Source organism: Canis aureus, chromosome 36 (assembly GCF_053574225.1).
Source record: "Canis aureus isolate CA01 chromosome 36, VMU_Caureus_v.1.0, whole genome shotgun sequence".
NCBI classification, from domain to species: domain Eukaryota; kingdom Metazoa; phylum Chordata; class Mammalia; order Carnivora; family Canidae; genus Canis; species Canis aureus.
In genome coordinates, this window is record NC_135646.1 from 29807539 (window position 1) to 29817524 (window position 9986).

The 9986-nt window shown below is 47.4% G+C and overlaps 1 long non-coding RNA gene across 2 annotated transcripts; it reads left to right on the forward strand.

The window, feature by feature from the left end:
- The first annotated feature begins 421 nt into the window (after nt 1-421).
- On the forward strand, nt 422-8272 carry LOC144305800 (uncharacterized). Of its 2 annotated transcripts, none has more exons than XR_013372845.1 (3): nt 422-681; nt 6262-6574; nt 8117-8272. It is a non-coding gene; the product is annotated as an uncharacterized LOC144305800 (long non-coding RNA). The 2 variants fall into 2 exon arrangements; XR_013372846.1 differs by lacking the exon at nt 422-681 and adding an exon at nt 4450-4593.
- The last annotated feature ends 1714 nt before the right edge of the window (nt 8273-9986 follow it).

Consider the following 9986-nt stretch of genomic DNA (forward strand, 5'->3'; position numbering starts at 1 on the left):
TATACTACACATACATAGAAAATGCACCAAACTCTCAGCCAATTGAGCAAATTCATACATGAGGCCTTGTTCTGTGTGTACTGAGTGGCTCCAGTCAGCTATCCTCATCTGCTGGCTGGGTACCGCCATTTGGGACCCTTACTAATTTAAAAAAAAAAAAAGCCTATCTCAAGCTTTTGAAGGGTAACGCATACACAAAACAAAGTGAATTAAGTAAGACTAAATATTAAATATTAAAGTGGGTAAGAGAACAATCTCCAATACGGGGGAAACACGACCTCCCTTACACGGTTGTTTAGAGAATTACGAAAGAGAATTATGTAAAGTAACCTGTAAAAAGTATTGTTATTGTTGTTTCTCATCTTCTTATATTCAATTATTTGGTTTTATTTCTTTTTTTTCTAAGATTTTATTTATTTATTCATGAGAGACACAGAGAGAGAGACAGAGACACAGGCAGAGGGAGAAGCAGGCTCCATGCAGGGAGCCCGATGTGGGACTCGATCCCAGGACCCCGGGGTCATGCCCTGAGCCCATGGGATCGTGCCCTGAGCCGAAGGCAGATGCTCAACCGCTGAGCCACCCAAGCGTCCCAATTATTTGGTTTTCAAACTCCAAGATACTCTGGAATCTGCCGCAAGTCCCTGCGAGAACGACCATGTGATCACTCCCGGTGAACTGGTAATTGGGCTTTTCCACAGCACTTGCTGCGGGACTAAGGCCTGAAAGTGAGAGGGAAGGGAGACTAACTCTGTGGACACTGTAGATTGCTTTTCTCCTTTGATCCTAATTCAGTGTGGGATCCTGGTGAGGGAGCAGGAGGCAAGCTGAGGACAAAGCACAAGCTGACACCACACCACCGTCCCCTCCAGGACTCAGACTCCCAGGCAGGGCAGATACTGTGACAGTCCTCGGGCAACTCCCAACCGGCTCAAAGTTAACGCCTCATTAGAAGGGAAAACAACCCTGGGTCGACAAAGCCAGGCCTCCAGTATCCTGCGCGGCTTTAGCACGTGAAGGTCCTCTTGGACACGTTCTCTACCTGCTTGCTGCGGGAGGTGGGAGAAAGACTCCCACCTCCCGCAGCTCCCAGGTAGAGAACCAACCATCCCTCTCCCCCCCGGGGCAGCGGCTCTTTCTGCCCTTGGGTCCTGTCCCCAGGCTTTAATGAAATCCCCTTTTTTGCACCAAAGACGGCTAAAGAATTCTTTCTTGGCTGTCAGCTCCGGACCTCACCTCCACCACCAACACCACAAAAAGTGTATTAATACTATCATCCCTATTTTGACAGTACCCCAGATTTGGCAAAGTTAAGCTTCTTGCTCAGCCACAGAACTAGCAAGTGGTTAGCGATGGGTGGAGCTGAGGTTCACCCCAGGGCCGAGCGACCCCCAGCCCAGCGCCCCGTCCTGGCTGCACCTCCGAGGGATCCAGGCCCAGGGCGGGGTGCCAGGTGCCCCCCAACACAGCGGGGACCACTTTCCTCAAAACCACTTTCCTCTCTCCGCTTTCTCATTCTCTTCCCGGGCAGAATTAATCCTTTCCTCCTCTGGGTCCCTCTGTGTCACATACACATCTACACCTAAATTCCTGATGCAGAGGCCTTTTCATGGCGCCTCCACCAGACTGACAGCTTTCCGTGGACAGACACTGGCGTCCCTGCACTCTTTGTCTAGTACAACACCCGCACGCAGCGGGCACTCGGTAAATGTTTCTCGAATCAGGCACAAATCCCCCACAGCAGTAACGTACCGCAGTCCATTTGCTCATGATCATTTCCAAGGCCATCTCTGCACCATCTTCAGTGTCCAGACCCCTAAGCTTCATGAAGTTTCCGTGAGCAACAGCTATCACACATGTCTGAAACCATGTGGAGCGCTCTGCATCGCAGCTGTCACGTGCCAACATAAAGCCCTTTTGAGGTTGTGCTTTATGGTGACTGCAGAAGCCTTTCTTAGTAAATGAGAGAACAGCCCTTTCACTTTTCCTGGGTTTGAGTGCATCAAAGTGTTCTGAGGGGCAGTACGTGTGCACACACGCACCCGGCGTGAGCTAGCATTATCCCTACTGTATCGGGAACCTCCTGAACCCTAATCTCACAGCGTGGAGGCTGAATCACAACAGTAAACATAAGAGGAGCTTTCACAACAAATTCTTTAAACATACTCATGGCTATCAGCACCGATATTAAAGATTCAATTAGGCAACCCCGATCTGAGCCGCGTACAATCTTTACTGCAATTAGATTCTTTGTTGTACGCGTTGTGTCACCACTGAGGAAAGGTCATTAAGAAGCACACTCTCACGTAGATAATCATACCTTGCACTCGATAAATATGATGGCAACTGGCAAAGAAAAGACACAGTTTTTTTCCCCTGCGTGATAATATAAAGGAAACAAATAGTCCCCGAATCCTACTCGTTTCCATTTTTTTTTGTCAAAATGTTCTTAGCAGAATCTTGCTGAGTCCATAAGAGCATTTGACAGTTATCACTATCAGTTTGACAACGCAAGGCAGAAAGGTAAAAAGCAAGCATTATTTCTTTAGAGTTCTGTGCTGTGAGTGTTGTTTTACAATGCAGACTGCTGTTCAGGGTAGGGATAGTGTCAAGAACGATGAATAGTCTGATACTGTACCCTACTTGCAAGCCAACAAGTTAGCCTACCATAATTATGTTTATTCTAGTAGAAGAAATGAGAAAATAAGAAATAAGAGACAAAAGACAATTTATCATTTACAGCAAGGGTAGGTAAACCAACCAGGCTGACCTGGAGTTGCCATTAGGAGAAAAGTAAAAGTATCTTAACTAGGAATGTCCAGAGTAGAGTCCTAAATTTTCATATTAGGACTATATAACTTCCTACCCCTTGCATCCTAATCATTACCCAGGAAGCAGCTGAGAGAAAATGATCTCCTTCCAGGGAGAGTTGTGTTCAGTGATCAAATTGTCTCACTAATGTGTGGGGACTGGGAGGAGATGAAGGAGGTAGAGTCGGAGGTATTAGTGAGCCAGTTATTGAGGCCATTCCAGGGTTCAACAATACCAGACGCAAGATGGCAGAGAGCATGGAAGGCCCATCGCATGCCTTGACTATCAGCTCACCGTTGAATGGCTTGTGATAAAAAGGCACACCATTGTCAGACAGCAAATGGTCCAGACACTCAAAAACTTGACATGAATTGGTTTCAGGGGTCATAGCAGTGTGGCCAGAATTGGTTGACCAGACTAGAACAGAAACACCACCCACCATCGACTGCAAAATTGTCATAGAAGCGAGGTTCTATGGATAGGTCTGAGAGGAAATGAAAGGTCAAATGTAGTCATTCTACCAGATGTGGGTGGGGTTGATGCCCCAGGTGTGTGCCCTCCCTCATTACAAGACAAATGAGTCAACTTTTGGCAGGAGTTCCAAGTCTGGCATGCAGCTGTAGCCTCTGCATCAGACCTAGGTCTTTAATTTATGCCCCTCTGTGAGAGTAGATGTGCGTCCCTGTCTAGTGTGGTGATGGGTCCAGGTCCAGGCAGGAATGGTAGAAATCTGGGCAGTACAGCCTTAGCAACTTGAATCCATTCAGTCTCAGCAGAGAACAGACTCTTAGCCTGAGCTTAATCCAGACAGTTCTATCAGCAGCCAGTCTATTTCCACAGTTTGCAGCCCCAAAGAGGGGTGTTTTTAATCTACCAGTCTTTAGCTTCTAAGTGGCATATCGAATAGCTAAACCATTGACAATGGCCCAAGAATAAATAATAAATAAATAATATAGCAAAGTTCTTCAGGGATAGTATTGTCCAGAGCTATAAGAACAGCCTTGAGTTCAGCCCAACGAGTAGAGCAACTCCATTTATTTTGGGTTTGCACCACTGGCACTGAAAATGAACAACCATGGCGGTCCTGTGAACAACACCGGGTTACAGCCTAATGACATCATCAAGTCCAGGCATTGAGGGAAACTGCTGTGAATTAAGGCCCTGTAGAGCCAATGACTTTGCCTCAGCTGGCCTAGTAGGGGACAGTTTCCCCCAAAACAGTAGGCACTTTTATATGTAAAAGCCTAGAAGCTGTTGAGGCCAAGCTGGTCATGCTCCTGAATATACCATTTTCACATGACAAGTGAAGCTTGTTGGGCCTGTCCCCTTTGTTAATCACTGAATCTGAGTTGACTCACCCCAAACTAGGACTTTCATGTCACAGAATCACAAGGCTCCATGGGTCAGACATTTAGTTTTGATAAGAGCACAGTAGCAAGCTGGTAGGTATCTGTTAAAGGGAGTTTTCCTGATCATCGTATCATGAAGGTAATGACTCTAAAACCCTAAAGGAGCATCTCTGGGTGGAGGCTGCCTCCCCTTGCTAGAGGCTCTAGTTAACAAATTTGTCAGTCACAGCGACTTGTAACTCAGAGGGGTCATTAGAGTTATGGGTTCCCAACTGGGAGAATGTGTTATGACTCTCCAGGTGGCTGCAGATGCGGCCTGTTCATCCGGGCCCCACTCGAAGGATGTTGGTTTGCAAGTTAGCCCGTGTGAAGAATCAAATAGAATCCCCAAACGCAGCACAGCTGTCTCCAACGCTCAAAGTATCCAATACGGGTATCCTTTCGGGTGGTAGGTTGTCAAAGAGATAGCAGTTTTTCCTTGACTGACAGAAAAATTGAGTATGTGAATCCACCCACACAGTTTCAAGAAACTACTTAGTCAGCAGGCCCCTGAATTTTGTCAGGGTTTTCAACCTCTGATAATGGAGATATGATAATACCGCAGTCACAGTGGTTGAACTGAGCCATCTGACTTGCCAGTTGACAGAACATTATATAATGAAAGCCTAGGGCGTTAGCCTAGGGCGTCAGAGGGTAGAGGCGCTCACTAAATGCTGACACACGTGCGGGCAACTGAATTCAGTTGTTGCTTCCACTACACCAGCTGTACCATTTGCTGTGACTGCAGCTGAACCCACTTCACAGACGTGGCCCATCTTGCCACCGGCCCTCGAAGAGCAAGATCAGTCTCATTCTCATGGCAAGGCCTCCAGTATGTTTTTAGTGCTCCTCCAGGGGTACCTAAATTCCCTAGGCATCGCTGAAAATGCTTGTGGGTCACATTAGCATTCTCTACACGTGGTTCTTCTCAGTTGGGGAAAATCCTCTCTCAGGACTTAGGGAACAGAGAAGTACAAGCATCAATTCTTCTTGACCTTAAGATGGGGAAGCAGCAACAACAGTACACTGAATTGGCTCAAAGGGCCCCACCGCAAAATTAGGCTAGTCTTCTTTCCCCACTGAGAACCCTATCCAAACTCCATTAGGTGAGTCTGCTTGCCTTTTCCTTCCACCCATGCAGGTAGGATAGTGACTTAGGCTTTCGTATCCAACAGAGCCATAAAAGTTTTAATTCACTCCAAGGTTCCCCGGTTTACTGAAATGGATGTGTATGGCCTTTAATCCTCCTTTGTGGGATAAGAAAACATCAGCCCTCACCCCTAATGGTTTCTCCTTAGTGTGGCTGAGGTCAGAGAGGGTAGAGAGAGATCATTTTCTCATTCTCATTCATCAACATTATAAACCCAACCCAAAGTAATAAGAGCCTGGATTCTAGTCAGTGTTTCATAAGTGGTTTTCCACAAGTGTTTTCCTGTCTCAGAGAAACCTCCCGAAGAAGGCCAAGGTTCCCTTGTAGTAGCCAGGATTGAATGCAAAAAGATTCTGAGGCCTTCTATTGTCATCTCCACATGGATCTAGATTTAGCATTATAGATTGCAGGAGGGTTTGAGCTATAGGAAGGCACAGCTGTCACATTCTCCCTTGATAACCATTACAAACCCGAGCCCTCATCCCCCGAGTGACCAGGCGTGGCTCTAATGGCTTGTCTGGTTTTTGCCCATGGTCGTAGCAAATTCCCTTCCTCTCATGCTCTGTGTGGATGTATGTCCAGGTAGCTTGTCTGCACGGGGGTGGCATCTGCCCACCCAGGATAAATCTTAGTACTGTCTGTTCAAGTGGAGGAGGCTGGGGTTAGCACCTCCATTGATGAGCAAGTGTCCCCCTCCAGAGGCGAGGTAGCAGCAAGCAGGCACTAGCCAGGAAACGGTCTCTGAGACTACCTGCTGGTACTTAGCCTGCAGCCACCTTGCTCATTCCTTGTTATTATCAGACACAAACACAGACAGCTGCTTCCTAGTTGGCCATAACATTTAACCCATTCACTGGGGATTCCCATGGATTTCCCTCAAATCCTGTGAGGCACTCCTCTGTTCTCTTCCAGGAAGCCGTACCTTTGTCAGCACCCCCACCAGCTTTGCCAAAACTGTCAAGCACTGCGCGGGGTGTGGCATTTGCCCTACTTGCAAGCCAGCACGTTAGTGTGCCACCGCGTCACACATGGAGGAGAAAGACCAGAGATGAAGGAGTCATTGCTCAGCGAAAGCAACAGCTAGAGCACTGGCATTTTTGCATCAGTTCCTCAAGTCCCAAGCCCCACAGGATGATGAGGACAGATGAGGCGACGTCAGCCCATGCAATAGGCTATGTTGCAGGAGGTGAACCCTGAGCTCAGGGAGCCAGAACTTTCCATAATGGTCAGTGAGTATGCCCGCTACCTCGCACTTTCCAGGCTTTTGCTATATAAACATCCTTTCAAGGAACAAAGGGCAAGTCAGTGCTTTGCTCCCAAGGGGGCAGATAGAGAAATCTCCAGCAACAAACACTATGGGAACGACACTCAAACACCCCGTGACTAGGAAGTCCGTGGCTTATGTCATTCTATGGATGATATACGTGGAGAGGTGTTGGGAGCTTATGATTACATAAGTGCGTTTTCAAGCTGCTACAAAAAGTTAAAATAAAAATCCCCACAAAAGGAGGAAGAAGCTAAGAATTTCAGGAGTAGAAGGGACAATAGAAATCAAGGCATGTTGGGACGCCCGGGGCGGGGGGGGGGGTGCTCCACGGTGGAGCATCTGCCTTTGGCCCAGGGTGTAACCCTGGGGTCCCAGGATCAAGTCCCCGCATAGACTCCCCGCAGGGAGCCTGCTTCTCCTTCTGTCTGGGCCTCTGCCTCTCACTCTGTGTGTCTCTCATGGATAAATAAATAAAATCTTAAAAAAAAAAAAAAAAAAGTTTCTCCCCAGAAAACCTCTTCTGTAGTAGAAGTGGGGAAAATAGGTAAGCATTTAATCTACAGATACAATTGAAATGGAAATGTTAGTTTTAGAAATGCGTGATATATTTTAAATATGGGAACGAAGACCTGGAATGAAAGAAAGCTAGAAAATTAAATTTCACTGGTGACTAAGTGCTATATCCAACATACTAGAAGGATTTAATTACATAACTCCTGCGTCACTGAAGTTCCAGTGTTCGCTGAGTAGAACAAGGAGTGAGGGCCTTGCCAGTGTGGACAGCAGAGGTTGCTTCTATAGAACAACAAATGAAACCAACACAAAACTGACTTTAAGGGGAATCTAGTCATTCATTCTTTTATTGAGTGTCAACCAAGTGTCAAGCACTGGACGACTGGTCTAAAGAGGTTGTTTGTTTGAAGGAGAAGGGAAATAAACTCATGGTCTTCAGTTTTGAGGTTTTTTTTTTTAAGCTGTATTATCCTTATTACTAATTCTTGTATTACTTAGGACTTGAATATATTTTTGGAAAGGAAATAGAGAATGAAATCTGAAAAAGTGACAGATACAGGTGGCACAGCTCCGGGCTGATACAGATGAAGTGAGGAGAGACCTCATCGCCAAAAAAGGAATGGAAAAGTCTCCAGGAACTCTCTATATGGGCAACAAGCAGACAGTGAGGGCAAATTAATCTAAACTATGATTATGAGATGATCATCTCTGAATTATCCATATGAAACCCTAGAAGTAGAATTTTTTGGGTCTTTAAAAAAGATTTTATTTCTTTATTTGAGAGATAGAGATAGAGAGAGATCACAAGGAGAGGTGAGGGGTAGAGGGAGAAGTAGGCTCCCCAGTGAGGGAGCCCAATGCAGGACTCAGTCTCGGGACCCTGGGATCATGACCTGAGCTGAGGACAGACGTGTGACCACCTGAGCCACGCAGGTGCCCTGGAAATGGAATTTGTATTGACTTATTCCTCCGGCCTTTGTCTTGTAGCGACCCCAGCGCCCAGCCTGCGACTCTCACCTGATCCAGGGGGTCCCCAGGGGAAGGCGGGAAGTGCCTGCGCTGCTCCTCAGCTGGAGACCCAATCCCAAGAAAAGTTGAGCGGGGTCAATAGCTCTGACATGGGAGCAAACGAGAAGACCAAGATACCTCAGGAAGGTAGCATCTGAGAGGTTATTACCCAAATCTGCCAACCCCTTAGAGGATGTGTGTGGGGAGGCCCAGCGCTGCCGGGTGTTGCCAGGGCCCCGGCCGTGTGGGGAGGAGGAGGGCCGGGTGGTGGCCACACTGGCCCTGAAGCCCGCCATGTTCTACTCACTGAACCATGAACCTGGACTGAGGCCACACGGAGCCGGAAAGACAGAGCACCCATTCGCACCCATTCGCACCCATTCGCACCCATTCCCAAACTGAGCACCACAGGGGGCGCTTTTTTCTTTCTGCGTAGAGCCCCATTTGTGCGAGCTGCGGCCCTGGAAGGAGAACATCCTCAAATCCTGGAATGCTAAAACTCAAGGGCACCCATTGAAATTCTATGAAAGTAGTTTAAAGATAAATAAAAGATGGCATTACTTTATACAGTGGGTAGTAAACATATGGAACTCATTATCCTCAAGATGTTGCGTAGTCCACAAATATAAATAGGATAAAGAAAGATTCAGATAAATTCATGCTTGTTAGATTCATATGAGCTGTTAGAGCATTGTTAGAAACACACAGGGAACGTCTCCAAATGCTTTCAGGGAAAATACTGATGTCCTACAGAGCCATTGCCACGAATTGAATAAGCGAGTCTCTGACTGTCCAGGTTTCTCAAGAAAGTCAACATCCGTAACACCCAAGTTTTCCAAGTAGCTGAGCGTTAAGCTACTATATCCTAAGTATATTCTTTGCATTAACAAATTGTGTAAAAGTCTCTCTCGATGGTGGCATGAACCGTGATGTGATCTTACATGGAGCTTGCCAAACTTAACCTCTTAATTTGAGAACTTGGAGTTTTCACGTCCAACACACAATATCGTCCTGGGCTGTGAGACGCGGATACCTCAGGAGCCAGGGCGTCCGATGGGATGGGCTGCACTGTTTTCCTGTAACCGGTCCTTCGGAGCGATCGTGTTCATTCCTTGCACTTCTTTGAGTATTCGTGCTTTACTTTAGCATCTTCGATCTTCTTCCCTGTACTCCAGGCTTCTGTTCCCACGACTGTGAGTGGGCTTCCGCGGAGAACCCTTTCGTTCCTAATCTGCTGCTCTCGCCTCTTTGACTTCGGAGGAAAGTGCCCCACTCTGGTCCGCAGCCTGTCATCTCAGCTGGAGACCAGGCTGTACTATTAACAAGCTTGACCGAAGGTTGGAGTAACAGAAGAGAAGCACAGGGGCCTACCCCTGAAGCCAGGGGGGACCCAGACCCATTCTGAGTTTATGCCTCTTTTGTTCCCAACCCCGCCCAGCTCACCCCAGCTGCAGGTAGAGGCAGGACAGAGATCTCCACAGCTCCAGTCACAAGCCCAGGCAAGCTCCAGAGATGGGAAGGAGATGTTTCCTCCCTCCGGTACAAGGCCAACTTCTCCAGTCATCACTTCTTGTTCCCAGTATCTTGCTGCTTTCCCTAAGACGACGGAGCAGCAGAGCTTGTCCCGTGGTTCCCAGTAGGGTGATGCATCAAAACGGTGGTGCACCTTCAGTACATTCTGGATCACTCAACCTTATATTGCCCACAGGCCTCAACAGTCGGGCCGAGCTCCTCTGTGTGGTCTGTGTCCTCGCGCGAGGTCTTGCATGCTCATCCTTCGTGCAGTCTCCAGATTTTGCTCCTGAACAAGAATGCACACGAATCTCTAAGTGAATAAGTGATGCTTCTC